Here is a 16,862-nt window from a genome sequence, read left to right on the forward strand (position 1 = left end):
AGTGAAAAAACGTTGCCTTGGTTTCTCTCCAGGGTCGTGAGTTTTTTTTACCGTTTCTTGAGTTCCTTTCGCCTTTTTGAAATTGAAAATCATGGGAGAATCCAGACTTTTAGCGGAGATATGAATTTCTGCTTATAACATCCAATATCATGATAAATACTCGTTTTTTCACGAAATTGGAAGTGAAAACACGTTGCCTTGGCGTCTCTCGAGGGCAATGAGAAATTTCTCCCTGTTTCTTCAGTTTCTTTTGCCTATTTGGAACTGAAGATCATGGTGGAAGGTCGATTTTCAGCGGAGACATGAATTTCGCCTTATAACTAACAATTTCATGATAAAAACTCGTTTTTTCACGAAATTGGAAGTGAAAAAACGTTGCCTTGGTTTCTCTCTAGGGTCGTGAGGTTTTTTTTCCGTTTATTGAGTTCTTTTTGGCTTTTTGAAATTGAAAATCATGGGAGAATCCAGACTTTTAGCGGAGATATGAATTTCTGCTTATAACATCCAGTATCATGATAAAAACTCGTTATTTCACGAAATTGTAAGTGAAAACACGTTGCCTTGGCGCCTCTCGAGGGCAATGAGAAATTTCTCCCTGTTTCTTCAGTTTCTTTTGCCTATTTGGAACTGAAGATCATGGTGGAAGGTCGATTTTCAGCGGAGACATGAATTCCGCCTTATAACATACAATTTCATGATAAAAACTCGTTTTTTCACGAAATTGGAAGTGAAAAAACGTTGCCTTGGTTTCTCTCCAGGATCGTGAGGTTTTTTTCCCGTTTCTTGAGTTCCTTTTACCTATTTGAAATTGAAAATCATGGGAGAATCCCAACTTTTAGCGGAGATATGAATTTCTGCTTATAACATCCAATATCATGATAAAAACTCGTTATTTCACGAAATTGGAAGTTCAAACACGTTGCCTTGGCATCTCTCGATTGCAATGAGAAATTTTTCCCTATTTCTTCAGTTTCTTTTGCCTATTTGGAATTGAAAATCATGGCAGAATGTCGATTTTCAGCGGAGACATGAATTTCGCCTTATAACATACAATTTCATGATAAAAACTCGTTTTTTCACGAAATTGGAAGTCAAAAAACGTTGCCTTGGTTTCTCTCCAGGGTTGTGAGTTTTTTTTACCGTTTCTTGAGTTCCTTTCGCCTTTTTGAAATTGAAAATCATGGGAGAATCCAGACTTTTAGCGGAGATATGAATTTCTGCTTATAACATCCAATATCATGATAAAAACTCGGTATTTCACGAAATTGTAAGTGAAAACACGTTGCCTTGGCGTCTCTCGAGGGCAATGAGAAATTTCTCCCTGTTTCTTCAGTTTCTTTTGCCTATTTGGAACTGAAGATCATGGGGGAAGGTCGATTTTCAGCGGAGACATGAATTTCGCCTTATAACATACAATTTCATGATAAAAACTCGTTTTTTCACGAAATTAGATGTGAAAAAACGTTGCCTTGGTTTTTCTCCAGGGTCGTGAGGTTTATTTTCCAGTTTCTTGAGTTCCTTTTGCCTATTTGAAATTGAAAATCATGGGAGAATCCCGACTTTTAGCGGAGATATGAATTTCTACTTATAACATCCGATATCATGATAAATACTCGTTTTTTCACGAAATTGGAAGTGAAAACACGTTGCCTTGGCGTCTCTCGAGGGCAATGAGAAATTTCTCCCTGTTTCTTCAGTTTCTTTCGCCTATTTGGAACTGAAGATCATGGTGGAAGGTCGATTTTCAGCGGAGACATGAATTTCGCCTTATAACATACAATTTCATGATAAAAACTCGTTTTTTCACGAAATTGGAAGTGAAAAAACGTTGCCTTTGTTTCTCTCTAGGGTCGTGAGGTTTTTTTTTCCGTTTCTTGAGTTCTTTTTGCCTTTTTGAAATGGAAAATCATGGGAGAATCCAGACTTTTAGCGGAGATATGAATTTCTGCTTATAACATCCAGTATCATGATAAAAACTCGTTATTTCACGAAATTGTAAGTGAAAACACGTTGCCTTGGCGCCTCTCGAGGGCAATGAGAAATTTCTCCCTGTTTCTTCAGTTTCTTTTGCCTATTTGGAACTGAAGATCATGGTGGAAGGTCGATTTTCAGCGGAGACATGAATTCCGCCTTATAACATACAATTTCATGATAAAAACGCGTTTTTTCACGAAATTGGAAGTGAAAAAACGTTGCCTTGGTTTCTCTCCAGGATCGTGAGGTTTTTTTCCCGTTTCTTGAGTTCCTTTTACCTATTTGAAATTGAAAATCATGGGAGAATCCCAACTTTTAGCGGAGATATGAATTTCTGCTTATAACATCCAATATCATGATAAAAACTCGTTATTTCATGAAATTGTAAGTGAAAACACGTTGCCTTGGCGCCTCTCGAGGGCAATGAGAAATTTCTCCCTGTTTCTTCATTTTCTTTTGCCTATTTGGAACTGAAGATCATGGTGGAAGGTCGATTTTCAGCGGAGACATTAATTCCGCCTTATAACATACAATTTCATGATAAAAACTCGTTTTTTCACGAAATTGGAAGTGAAAAAACGTTGCCTTGGTTTCTCTCCAGGATCGTGAGGTTTTTTTCCCGTTTCTTGAGTTCCTTTTACCTATTTGAAATTGAAAATCATGGGAGAATCCCAACTTTTAGCGGAGATATGAATTTCTGCTTATAACATCCAATATCATGATAAAAACTCGTTATTTCACGAAATTGGAAGTTCAAACACGTTGCCTTGGCATCTCTCGATTGCAATGGGAAATTTTTCCCTATTTCTTCAGTTTCTTTTGCCTATTTGGAATTGAAAATCATGGCAGAATGTCGATTTTCAGCGGAGACATGAATTTCGCCTTATAACATACAATTTCATGATAAAAACTCGTTTTTTCACGAAATTGGAAGTGAAAAAACGTTGCCTTGGTTTCTCTCCAGGGTGGTGAGGTTTTTTTTTCCGTTTCTTGAGTTCTTTTTGCCTTTTTGAAATTGAAAATCATGGGAGAATCCAGACTTTTAGCGGAGATATGAATTTCTGCTTATAACATCCAGTATCATGATAAAAACTCGTTATTTCACGAAATTGTAAGTGAAAACACGTTGCCTTGGCGCCTCTCGAGGGCAATGAGAAATTTCTCCCTGTTTCTTCAGTTTCTTTTGCCTATTTGGAACTGAAGATCATGGTGGAAGGTCGATTTTCAGCGGAGACATGAATTTCGCCTTATAACTAACAATTTCATGATAAAAACTCGTTTTTTCACGAAATTGGAAGTGAAAAAACGTTGCCTTGGTTTCTCTCTAGGGTCGTGAGGTTTTTTTTCCGTTTATTGAGTTCTTTTTGGCTTTTTGAAATTGAAAATCATGGGAGAATCCAGACTTTTAGCGGAGATATGAATTTCTGCTTATAACATCCAGTATCATGATAAAAACTCGTTATTTCACGAAATTGTAAGTGAAAACACGTTGCCTTGGCGCCTCTCGAGGGCAATGAGAAATTTCTCCCTGTTTCTTCAGTTTCTTTTGCCTATTTGGAACTGAAGATCATGGTGGAAGGTCGATTTTCAGCGGAGACATGAATTCCGCCTTATAACATACAATTTCATGATAAAAACTCGTTTTTTCACGAAATTGGAAGTGAAAAAACGTTGCCTTGGTTTCTCTCCAGGATCGTGAGGTTTTTTTCCCGTTTCTTGAGTTCCTTTTACCTATTTGAAATTGAAAATCATGGGAGAATCCCAACTTTTAGCGGAGATATGAATTTCTGCTTATAACATCCAATATCATGATAAATACTCGTTTTTTCACGAAATTGGAAGTGAAAACACGTTGCCTTGGCGTCTCTCGAGGGCAATGAGAAATTTCTCCCTGTTTCTTCAGTTTCTTTTGCCTATTTGGAACTGAAGATCATGGTGGAAGGTCGATTTTCAGCGGAGACATGAATTTCGCCTTATAACATACAATTTCATGATAAAAACTCGTTTTTTCACGAAATTGGAAGTGAAAAAACGTTGCCTTGGTTTCTCTCCAGGATCGTGAGGTTTTTTTCCCGTTTCTTGAGTTCCTTTTACCTATTTGAAATTGAAAATCATGGGAGAATCCCAACTTTTAGCGGAGATATGAATTTCTGCTTATAACATCCAATATCATGATAAAAACTCGTTATTTCACGAAATTGTAAGTGAAAACACGTTGCCTTGGCGTCTCTCGAGGGCAATGAGAAATTTCTCCCTGTTTCTTCAGTTTCTTTTGCCTATTTGGAACTGAAGATCATGGTGGAAGGTCGATTTTCAGCGGAGACATGAATTTCGCCTTATAACATACAATTTCACGATAAAAACTCGTTTTTTCACGAAATTGGAAGTGAAAAAACGTTGCCTTGGTTTCTCTCCAGGGTCGTGAGTTTTTTTTACCGTTTCTTGAGTTCCTTTCGCCTTTTTGAAATTGAAAATCATGGGAGAATCCAGACTTTTAGCGGAGATATGAATTTCTGCTTATAACATCCAATATCATGATAAATACTCGTTTTTTCACGAAATTGGAAGTGAAAACACGTTGCCTTGGCGTCTCTCGAGGGCAATGAGAAATTTCTCCCTGTTTCTTCAGTTTCTTTTGCCTATTTGGAACTGAAGATCATGGTGGAAGGTCGATTTTCAGCGGAGACATGAATTTCGCCTTATAACATACAATTTCATGATAAAAACTCGTTTTTTCACGAAATTGGAAGTGAAAAAACGTTGCCTTGGTTTCTCTCCAGGGTGGTGAGGTTTTTTTTTCCGTTTCTTGAGTTCTTCTTGCCTTTTTGAAATTGAAAATCATGGGAGAATCCAGACTTTTAGCGGAGATATGAATTTCTGCTTATAACATCCAGTATCATGATAAAAACTCGTTATTTCACGAAATTGTAAGTGAAAACACGTTGCCTTGGCGCCTCTCGAGGGCAATGAGAAATTTCTCCCTGTTTCTTCAGTTTCTTTTGCCTATTTGGAACTGAAGATCATGGTGGAAGGTCGATTTTCAGCGGAGACATTAATTCCGCCTTATAACATACAATTTCATGATAAAAACTCGTTTTTTCACGAAATTGGAAGTGAAAAAACGTTGCCTTGGTTTCTCTCCAGGATCGTGAGGTTTTTTTCCCGTTTCTTGAGTTCCTTTTACCTATTTGAAATTGAAAATCATGGGAGAATCCCAACTTTTAGCGGAGATATGAATTTCTGCTTATAACATCCAATATCATGATAAAAACTCGTTATTTCACGAAATTGGAAGTTCAAACACGTTGCCTTGGCATCTCTCGATTGCAATGGGAAATTTTTCCCTATTTCTTCAGTTTCTTTTGCCTATTTGGAATTGAAAATCATGGCAGAATGTCGATTTTCAGCGGAGACATGAATTTCGCCTTATAACATACAATTTCATGATAAAAACTCGTTTTTTCACGAAATTGGAAGTGAAAAAACGTTGCCTTGGTTTCTCTCCAGGGTCGTGAGTTTTTTTTCCCGTTTCTTGAGTTCCTTTTACCTATTTGAAATTGAAAATCATGGGAGAATCCCAACTTTTAGCGGAGATATGAATTTCTGCTCATAACATCCAATATCATGATAAAAACTCGTTATTTCACGAAATTGTAAGTGAAAACACGTTGCCTTGGCGTCTCTCGAGGGCAATGAGAAATTTCTCCCTGTTTCTTCAGTTTCTTTTGCCTATTTGGAACTGAAGATCATGGTGGAAGGTCGATTTTCAGCGGAGACATGAATTTCGCCTTATAACATACAATTTCACGATAAAAACTCGTTTTTTCACGAAATTGGAAGTGAAAAAACGTTGCCTTGGTTTCTCTCCAGGGTCGTGAGTTTTTTTTACCGTTTCTTGAGTTCCTTTCGCCTTTTTGAAATTGAAAATCATGGGAGAATCCAGACTTTTAGCGGAGATATGAATTTCTGCTTATAACATCCAATATCATGATAAATACTCGTTTTTTCACGAAATTGGAAGTGAAAACACGTTGCCTTGGCGTCTCTCGAGGGCAATGAGAAATTTCTCCCTGTTTCTTCAGTTTCTTTTGCCTATTTGGAACTGAAGATCATGGTGGAAGGTCGATTTTCAGCGGAGACATGAATTTCGCCTTATAACATACAATTTCATGATAAAAACTCGTTTTTTCACGAAATTGGAAGTGAAAAAACGTTGCCTTGGTTTCTCTCCAGGATCGTGAGGTTTTTTTCCCGTTTCTTGAGTTCCTTTTACCTATTTGAAATTGAAAATCATGGGAGAATCCCAACTTTTAGCGGAGATATGAATTTCTGCTTATAACATCCAATATCATGATAAAAACTCGTTATTTCACGAAATTGTAAGTGAAAACACGTTGCCTTGGCGTCTCTCGAGGGCAATGAGAAATTTCTCCCTGTTTCTTCAGTTTCTTTTGCCTATTTGGAACTGAAGATCATGGTGGAAGGTCGATTTTCAGCGGAGACATGAATTTCGCCTTATAACATACAATTTCATGATAAAAACTCGTTTTTTCACGAAATTGGAAGTGAAAAAACGTTGCCTTGGTTTCTCTCCAGGGTCGTGAGTTTTTTTTACCGTTTCTTGAGTTCCTTTCGCCTTTTTGAAATTGAAAATCATGGGAGAATCCCAACTTTATGAATTTCTGCTTATAACATCCGATATCATGATAAATACTCGTTTTTTCACGAAATTGGAAGTGAAAACACGTTGCCTTGGCGTCTCTCGAGGGCAATGAGAAATTTCTCCCTGTTTCTTCAGTTTCTTTTGCCTATTTGGAACTGAAGATCATGGTGGAAGGTCGATTTTCAGCGGAGACATGAATTTCGCCTTATAACATACAATTTCATGATAAAAACTCGTTTTTTCACGAAATTGGAAGTGAAAAAACGTTGCCTTGGTTTCTCTCCAGGGTGGTGAGGTTTTTTTTTCCGTTTCTTGAGTTCTTTTTGCCTTTTTGAAATTGAAAATCATGGGAGAATCCAGACTTTTAGCGGAGATATGAATTTCTGCTTATAACATCCAGTATCATGATAAAAACTCGTTATTTCACGAAATTGTAAGTGAAAACACGTTGCCTTGGCGCCTCTCGAGGGCAATGAGAAATTTCTCCCTGTTTCTTCAGTTTCTTTTGCCTATTTGGAACTGAAGATCATGGTGGAAGGTCGATTTTCAGCGGAGACATTAATTCCGCCTTATAACATACAATTTCATGATAAAAACTCGTTTTTTCACGAAATTGGAAGTGAAAAAACGTTGCCTTGGTTTCTCTCCAGGATCGTGAGGTTTTTTTCCCGTTTCTTGAGTTCCTTTTACCTATTTGAAATTGAAAATCATGGGAGAATCCCAACTTTTAGCGGAGATATGAATTTCTGCTTATAACATCCAATATCATGATAAAAACTCGTTATTTCACGAAATTGGAAGTTCAAACACGTTGCCTTGGCATCTCTCGATTGCAATGGGAAATTTTTCCCTATTTCTTCAGTTTCTTTTGCCTATTTGGAATTGAAAATCATGGCAGAATGTCGATTTTCAGCGGAGACATGAATTTCGCCTTATAACATACAATTTCATGATAAAAACTCGTTTTTTCACGAAATTGGAAGTGAAAAAACGTTGCCTTGGTTTCTCTCCAGGGTCGTGAGTTTTTTTTACCGTTTCTTGAGTTCCTTTCGCCTTTTTGAAATTGAAAATCATGGGAGAATCCAGACTTTTAGCGGAGATATGAATTTCTGCTTATAACATCCAATATCATGATAAATACTCGTTTTTTCACGAAATTGGAAGTGAAAACACGTTGCCTTGGCGTCTCTCGAGGGCAATGAGAAATTTCTCCCTGTTTCTTCAGTTTCTTTTGCCTATTTGGAACTGAAGATCATGGTGGAAGGTCGATTTTCAGCGGAGACATGAATTTCGCCTTATAACTAACAATTTCATGATAAAAACTCGTTTTTTCACGAAATTGGAAGTGAAAAAACGTTGCCTTGGTTTCTCTCTAGGGTCGTGAGGTTTTTTTTCCGTTTATTGAGTTCTTTTTGGCTTTTTGAAATTGAAAATCATGGGAGAATCCAGACTTTTAGCGGAGATATGAATTTCTGCTTATAACATCCAGTATCATGATAAAAACTCGTTATTTCACGAAATTGTAAGTGAAAACACGTTGCCTTGGCGCCTCTCGAGGGCAATGAGAAATTTCTCCCTGTTTCTTCAGTTTCTTTTGCCTATTTGGAACTGAAGATCATGGTGGAAGGTCGATTTTCAGCGGAGACATGAATTCCGCCTTATAACATACAATTTCATGATAAAAACTCGTTTTTTCACGAAATTGGAAGTGAAAAAACGTTGCCTTGGTTTCTCTCCAGGATCGTGAGGTTTTTTTCCCGTTTCTTGAGTTCCTTTTACCTATTTGAAATTGAAAATCATGGGAGAATCCCAACTTTTAGCGGAGATATGAATTTCTGCTTATAACATCCAATATCATGATAAAAACTCGTTATTTCACGAAATTGGAAGTTCAAACACGTTGCCTTGGCATCTCTCGATTGCAATGAGAAATTTTTCCCTATTTCTTCAGTTTCTTTTGCCTATTTGGAATTGAAAATCATGGCAGAATGTCGATTTTCAGCGGAGACATGAATTTCGCCTTATAACATACAATTTCATGATAAAAACTCGTTTTTTCACGAAATTGGAAGTCAAAAAACGTTGCCTTGGTTTCTCTCCAGGGTTGTGAGTTTTTTTTACCGTTTCTTGAGTTCCTTTCGCCTTTTTGAAATTGAAAATCATGGGAGAATCCAGACTTTTAGCGGAGATATGAATTTCTGCTTATAACATCCAATATCATGATAAAAACTCGGTATTTCACGAAATTGTAAGTGAAAACACGTTGCCTTGGCGTCTCTCGAGGGCAATGAGAAATTTCTCCCTGTTTCTTCAGTTTCTTTTGCCTATTTGGAACTGAAGATCATGGGGGAAGGTCGATTTTCGGCGGAGACATGAATTTCGCCTTATAACATACAATTTCATGATAAAAACTCGTTTTTTCACGAAATTAGATGTGAAAAAACGTTGCCTTGGTTTTTCTCCAGGGTCGTGAGGTTTATTTTCCAGTTTCTTGAGTTCCTTTTGCCTATTTGAAATTGAAAATCATGGGAGAATCCCGACTTTTAGCGGAGATATGAATTTCTACTTATAACATCCGATATCATGATAAATACTCGTTTTTTCACGAAATTGGAAGTGAAAACACGTTGCCTTGGCGTCTCTCGAGGGCAATGAGAAATTTCTCCCTGTTTCTTCAGTTTCTTTCGCCTATTTGGAACTGAAGATCATGGTGGAAGGTCGATTTTCAGCGGAGACATGAATTTCGCCTTATAACATACAATTTCATGATAAAAACTCGTTTTATCACGAAATTGGAAGTGAAAAAACGTTGCCTTTGTTTCTCTCTAGGGTCGTGAGGTTTTTTTTTCCGTTTCTTGAGTTCTTTTTGCCTTTTTGAAATGGAAAATCATGGGAGAATCCAGACTTTTAGCGGAGATATGAATTTCTGCTTATAACATCCAGTATCATGATAAAAACTCGTTATTTCACGAAATTGTAAGTGAAAACACGTTGCCTTGGCGCCTCTCGAGGGCAATGAGAAATTTCTCCCTGTTTCTTCAGTTTCTTTTGCCTATTTGGAACTGAAGATCATGGTGGAAGGTCGATTTTCAGCGGAGACATGAATTCCGCCTTATAACATACAATTTCATGATAAAAACGCGTTTTTTCACGAAATTGGAAGTGAAAAAACGTTGCCTTGGTTTCTCTCCAGGATCGTGAGGTTTTTTTCCCGTTTCTTGAGTTCCTTTTACCTATTTGAAATTGAAAATCATGGGAGAATCCCAACTTTTAGCGGAGATATGAATTTCTGCTTATAACATCCAATATCATGATAAAAACTCGTTATTTCATGAAATTGTAAGTGAAAACACGTTGCCTTGGCGCCTCTCGAGGGCAATGAGAAATTTCTCCCTGTTTCTTCAGTTTCTTTTGCCTATTTGGAACTGAAGATCATGGTGGAAGGTCGATTTTCAGCGGAGACATTAATTCCGCCTTATAACATACAATTTCATGATAAAAACTCGTTTTTTCACGAAATTGGAAGTGAAAAAACGTTGCCTTGGTTTCTCTCCAGGATCGTGAGGTTTTTTTCCCGTTTCTTGAGTTCCTTTTACCTATTTGAAATTGAAAATCATGGGAGAATCCCAACTTTTAGCGGAGATATGAATTTCTGCTTATAACATCCAATATCATGATAAAAACTCGTTATTTCACGAAATTGGAAGTTCAAACACGTTGCCTTGGCATCTCTCGATTGCAATGGGAAATTTTTCCCTATTTCTTCAGTTTCTTTTGCCTATTTGGAATTGAAAATCATGGCAGAATGTCGATTTTCAGCGGAGACATGAATTTCGCCTTATAACATACAATTTCATGATAAAAACTCGTTTTTTCACGAAATTGGAAGTGAAAAAACGTTGCCTTGGTTTCTCTCCAGGGTCGTGAGTTTTTTTTACCGTTTCTTGAGTTCCTTTCGCCTTTTTGAAATTGAAAATCATGGGAGAATCCAGACTTTTAGCGGAGATATGAATTTCTGCTTATAACATCCAATATCATGATAAATACTCGTTTTTTCACGAAATTGGAAGTGAAAACACGTTGCCTTGGCGTCTCTCGAGGGCAATGAGAAATTTCTCCCTGTTTCTTCAGTTTCTTTTGCCTATTTGGAACTGAAGATCATGGTGGAAGGTCGATTTTCAGCGGAGACATGAATTTCGCCTTATAACTAACAATTTCATGATAAAAACTCGTTTTTTCACGAAATTGGAAGTGAAAAAACGTTGCCTTGGTTTCTCTCTAGGGTCGTGAGGTTTTTTTTCCGTTTATTGAGTTCTTTTTGGCTTTTTGAAATTGAAAATCATGGGAGAATCCAGACTTTTAGCGGAGATATGAATTTCTGCTTATAACATCCAGTATCATGATAAAAACTCGTTATTTCACGAAATTGTAAGTGAAAACACGTTGCCTTGGCGCCTCTCGAGGGCAATGAGAAATTTCTCCCTGTTTCTTCAGTTTCTTTTGCCTATTTGGAACTGAAGATCATGGTGGAAGGTCGATTTTCAGCGGAGACATGAATTCCGCCTTATAACATACAATTTCATGATAAAAACTCGTTTTTTCACGAAATTGGAAGTGAAAAAACGTTGCCTTGGTTTCTCTCCAGGATCGTGAGGTTTTTTTCCCGTTTCTTGAGTTCCTTTTACCTATTTGAAATTGAAAATCATGGGAGAATCCCAACTTTTAGCGGAGATATGAATTTCTGCTTATAACATCCAATATCATGATAAAAACTCGTTATTTCACGAAATTGGAAGTTCAAACACGTTGCCTTGGCATCTCTCGATTGCAATGAGAAATTTTTCCCTATTTCTTCAGTTTCTTTTGCCTATTTGGAATTGAAAATCATGGCAGAATGTCGATTTTCAGCGGAGACATGAATTTCGCCTTATAACATACAATTTCATGATAAAAACTCGTTTTTTCACGAAATTGGAAGTCAAAAAACGTTGCCTTGGTTTCTCTCCAGGGTTGTGAGTTTTTTTTACCGTTTCTTGAGTTCCTTTCGCCTTTTTGAAATTGAAAATCATGGGAGAATCCAGACTTTTAGCGGAGATATGAATTTCTGCTTATAACATCCAATATCATGATAAAAACTCGGTATTTCACGAAATTGTAAGTGAAAACACGTTGCCTTGGCGTCTCTCGAGGGCAATGAGAAATTTCTCCCTGTTTCTTCAGTTTCTTTTGCCTATTTGGAACTGAAGATCATGGGGGAAGGTCGATTTTCGGCGGAGACATGAATTTCGCCTTATAACATACAATTTCATGATAAAAACTCGTTTTTTCACGAAATTAGATGTGAAAAAACGTTGCCTTGGTTTTTCTCCAGGGTCGTGAGGTTTATTTTCCAGTTTCTTGAGTTCCTTTTGCCTATTTGAAATTGAAAATCATGGGAGAATCCCGACTTTTAGCGGAGATATGAATTTCTACTTATAACATCCGATATCATGATAAATACTCGTTTTTTCACGAAATTGGAAGTGAAAACACGTTGCCTTGGCGTCTCTCGAGGGCAATGAGAAATTTCTCCCTGTTTCTTCAGTTTCTTTCGCCTATTTGGAACTGAAGATCATGGTGGAAGGTCGATTTTCAGCGGAGACATGAATTTCGCCTTATAACATACAATTTCATGATAAAAACTCGTTTTTTCACGAAATTGGAAGTGAAAAAACGTTGCCTTTGTTTCTCTCTAGGGTCGTGAGGTTTTTTTTTCCGTTTCTTGAGTTCTTTTTGCCTTTTTGAAATGGAAAATCATGGGAGAATCCAGACTTTTAGCGGAGATATGAATTTCTGCTTATAACATCCAGTATCATGATAAAAACTCGTTATTTCACGAAATTGTAAGTGAAAACACGTTGCCTTGGCGCCTCTCGAGGGCAATGAGAAATTTCTCCCTGTTTCTTCAGTTTCTTTTGCCTATTTGGAACTGAAGATCATGGTGGAAGGTCGATTTTCAGCGGAGACATGAATTCCGCCTTATAACATACAATTTCATGATAAAAACGCGTTTTTTCACGAAATTGGAAGTGAAAAAACGTTGCCTTGGTTTCTCTCCAGGATCGTGAGGTTTTTTTCCCGTTTCTTGAGTTCCTTTTACCTATTTGAAATTGAAAATCATGGGAGAATCCCAACTTTTAGCGGAGATATGAATTTCTGCTTATAACATCCAATATCATGATAAAAACTCGTTATTTCATGAAATTGTAAGTGAAAACACGTTGCCTTGGCATCTCTCGATTGCAATGAGAAATTTTTCCCTATTTCTTCAGTTTCTTTTGCCTATTTGAAATTGAAAATCATGGCAGAATGTCGATTTTCAGCGGAGACATGAATTTCGCCTTATAACATACAATTTCATGATAAAAACTCGTTTTTTCACGAAATTGGAAGTGAAAAAACGTTGCCTTGGTTTTTCTCCAGGGTCGTGAGGTTTATTTTCCAGTTTCTTGAGTTCCTTTTGCCTATTTGAAATTAAAATTCATGGGAGAATCCCGACTTTTAGCGGAGATATGAATTTCTACTTATAACATCCGATATCATGATAAATACTCGTTTTTTCACGAAATTGGAAGTGAAAACACGTTGCCTTGGCGTCTCTCGAGGGCAATGAGAAATTTCTCCCTGTTTCTTCAGTTTCTTTTGCCTATTTGGAACTGAAGATCATGGTGGAAGGTCGATTTTCAGCGGAGACATGAATTTCGCCTTATAACATACAATTTCACGATAAAAACTCGTTTTTTCACGAAATTGGAAGTGAAAAAACGTTGCCTTGGTTTCTCTCCAGGGTCGTGAGTTTTTTTTACCGTTTCTTGAGTTCCTTTCGCCTTTTTGAAATTGAAAATCATGGGAGAATCCCAACTTTTAGCGGAGATATGAATTTCTGCTTATAACATCCAATATCATGATAAAAACTCGTTATTTCACGAAATTGTAAGTGAAAACACGTTGCCTTGGCGTCTCTCGAGGGCAATGAGAAATTTCTCCCTGTTTCTTCAGTTTCTTTTGCCTATTTGGAACTGAAGATCATGGTGGAAGGTCGATTTTCAGCGGAGACATGAATTTCGCCTTATAACATACAATTTCATGATAAAAACTCGTTTTTTCACGAAATTGGAAGTGAAAAAACGTTGCCTTGGTTTCTCTCCAGGGTCGTGAGTTTTTTTTACCGTTTCTTGAGTTCCTTTCGCCTTTTTGAAATTGAAAATCATGGGAGAATCCCAACTTTATGAATTTCTGCTTATAACATCCGATATCATGATAAATACTCGTTTTTTCACGAAATTGGAAGTGAAAACACGTTGCCTTGGCGTCTCTCGAGGGCAATGAGAAATTTCTCCCTGTTTCTTCAGTTTCTTTTGCCTATTTGGAACTGAAGATCATGGTGGAAGGTCGATTTTCAGCGGAGACATGAATTTCGCCTTATAACATACAATTTCATGATAAAAACTCGTTTTTTCACGAAATTGGAAGTGAAAAAACGTTGCCTTGGTTTCTCTCCAGGGTGGTGAGGTTTTTTTTCCGTTTCTTGAGTTCTTTTTGCCTTTTTGAAATTGAAAATCATGGGAGAATCTAGACTTTTAGCGGAGATATGAATTTCTGCTTATAACATCCAGTATCATGATAAAAACTCGTTATTTCACGAAATTGTAAGTGAAAACACGTTGCCTTGGCGCCTCTCGAGGGCAATGAGAAATTTCTCCCTGTTTCTTCAGTTTCTTTTGCCTATTTGGAACTGAAGATCATGGTGGAAGGTCGATTTTCAGCGGAGACATTAATTCCGCCTTATAACATACAATTTCATGATAAAAACTCGTTTTTTCACGAAATTGGAAGTGAAAAAACGTTGCCTTGGTTTCTCTCCAGGATCGTGAGGTTTTTTTCCCGTTTCTTGAGTTCCTTTTACCTATTTGAAATTGAAAATCATGGGAGAATCCCAACTTTTAGCGGAGATATGAATTTCTGCTTATAACATCCAATATCATGATAAAAACTCGTTATTTCACGAAATTGGAAGTTCAAACACGTTGCCTTGGCATCTCTCGATTGCAATGGGAAATTTTTCCCTATTTCTTCAGTTTCTTTTGCCTATTTGGAATTGAAAATCATGGCAGAATGTCGATTTTCAGCGGAGACATGAATTTCGCCTTATAACATACAATTTCATGATAAAAACTCGTTTTTTCACGAAATTGGAAGTGAAAAAACGTTGCCTTGGTTTCTCTCCAGGATCGTGAGGTTTTTTTCCCGTTTCTTGAGTTCCTTTTACCTATTTGAAATTGAAAATCATGGGAGAATCCCAACTTTTAGCGGAGATATGAATTTCTGCTTATAACATCCAAGATCATGATAAAAACTCGTTATTTCACGAAATTGTAAGTGAAAACACGTTGCCTTGGCGTCTCTCGAGGGCAATGAGAAACTTCTCCCTGTTTCTTCAGTTTCTTTTGCCTATTTGCAACTGAAGATCATGGTGGAAGGTCGATTTTCAGCGGAGACATGAATTTCGCCTTATAACATACAATTTCATGATAAAAACTCGTTTTTTCACGAAATTGGAAGTGAAAAAACGTTGCCTTGGTTTCTCTCCAGGGTCGTGAGTTTTTTTTACCGTTTCTTGAGTTCCTTTCGCCTTTTTGAAATTGAAAATCATGGGAGAATCCAGACTTTTAGCGGAGATATGAATTTCTGCTTATAACATCCAATATCATGATAAATACTCGTTTTTTCACGAAATTGGAAGTGAAAACACGTTGCCTTGGCGTCTCTCGAGGGCAATGAGAAATTTCTCCCTGTTTCTTCAGTTTCTTTTGCCTATTTGGAACTGAAGATCATGGTGGAAGGTCGATTTTCAGCGGAGACATGAATTTCGCCTTATAACTAACAATTTCATGATAAAAACTCGTTTTTTCACGAAATTGGAAGTGAAAAAACGTTGCCTTGGTTTCTCTCTAGGGTCGTGAGGTTTTTTTTCCGTTTATTGAGTTCTTTTTGGCTTTTTGAAATTGAAAATCATGGGAGAATCCAGACTTTTAGCGGAGATATGAATTTCTGCTTATAACATCCAGTATCATGATAAAAACTCGTTATTTCACGAAATTGTAAGTGAAAACACGTTGCCTTGGCGCCTCTCGAGGGCAATGAGAAATTTCTCCCTGTTTCTTCAGTTTCTTTTGCCTATTTGGAACTGAAGATCATGGTGGAAGGTCGATTTTCAGCGGAGACATGAATTCCGCCTTATAACATACAATTTCATGATAAAAACTCGTTTTTTCACGAAATTGGAAGTGAAAAAACGTTGCCTTGGTTTCTCTCCAGGATCGTGAGGTTTTTTTCCCGTTTCTTGAGTTCCTTTTACCTATTTGAAATTGAAAATCATGGGAGAATCCCAACTTTTAGCGGAGATATGAATTTCTGCTTATAACATCCAATATCATGATAAAAACTCGTTATTTCACGAAATTGGAAGTTCAAACACGTTGCCTTGGCATCTCTCGATTGCAATGAGAAATTTTTCCCTATTTCTTCAGTTTCTTTTGCCTATTTGGAATTGAAAATCATGGCAGAATGTCGATTTTCAGCGGAGACATGAATTTCGCCTTATAACATACAATTTCATGATAAAAACTCGTTTTTTCACGAAATTGGAAGTCAAAAAACGTTGCCTTGGTTTCTCTCCAGGGTTGTGAGTTTTTTTTACCGTTTCTTGAGTTCCTTTCGCCTTTTTGAAATTGAAAATCATGGGAGAATCCAGACTTTTAGCGGAGATATGAATTTCTGCTTATAACATCCAATATCATGATAAAAACTCGGTATTTCACGAAATTGTAAGTGAAAACACGTTGCCTTGGCGTCTCTCGAGGGCAATGAGAAATTTCTCCCTGTTTCTTCAGTTTCTTTTGCCTATTTGGAACTGAAGATCATGGGGGAAGGTCGATTTTCGGCGGAGACATGAATTTCGCCTTATAACATACAATTTCATGATAAAAACTCGTTTTTTCACGAAATTAGAAGTGAAAAAACGTTGCCTTGGTTTTTCTCCAGGGTCGTGAGGTTTATTTTCCAGTTTCTTGAGTTCCTTTTGCCTATTTGAAATTGAAAATCATGGGAGAATCCCGACTTTTAGCGGAGATATGAATTTCTACTTATAACATCCGATATCATGATAAATACTCGTTTTTTCACG

The sequence above is a fragment of the Venturia canescens genome, chromosome 3 (assembly GCF_019457755.1).
Source record: "Venturia canescens isolate UGA chromosome 3, ASM1945775v1, whole genome shotgun sequence".
In the NCBI taxonomy this organism is placed as follows: Eukaryota; Metazoa; Arthropoda; class Insecta; order Hymenoptera; family Ichneumonidae; genus Venturia; species Venturia canescens.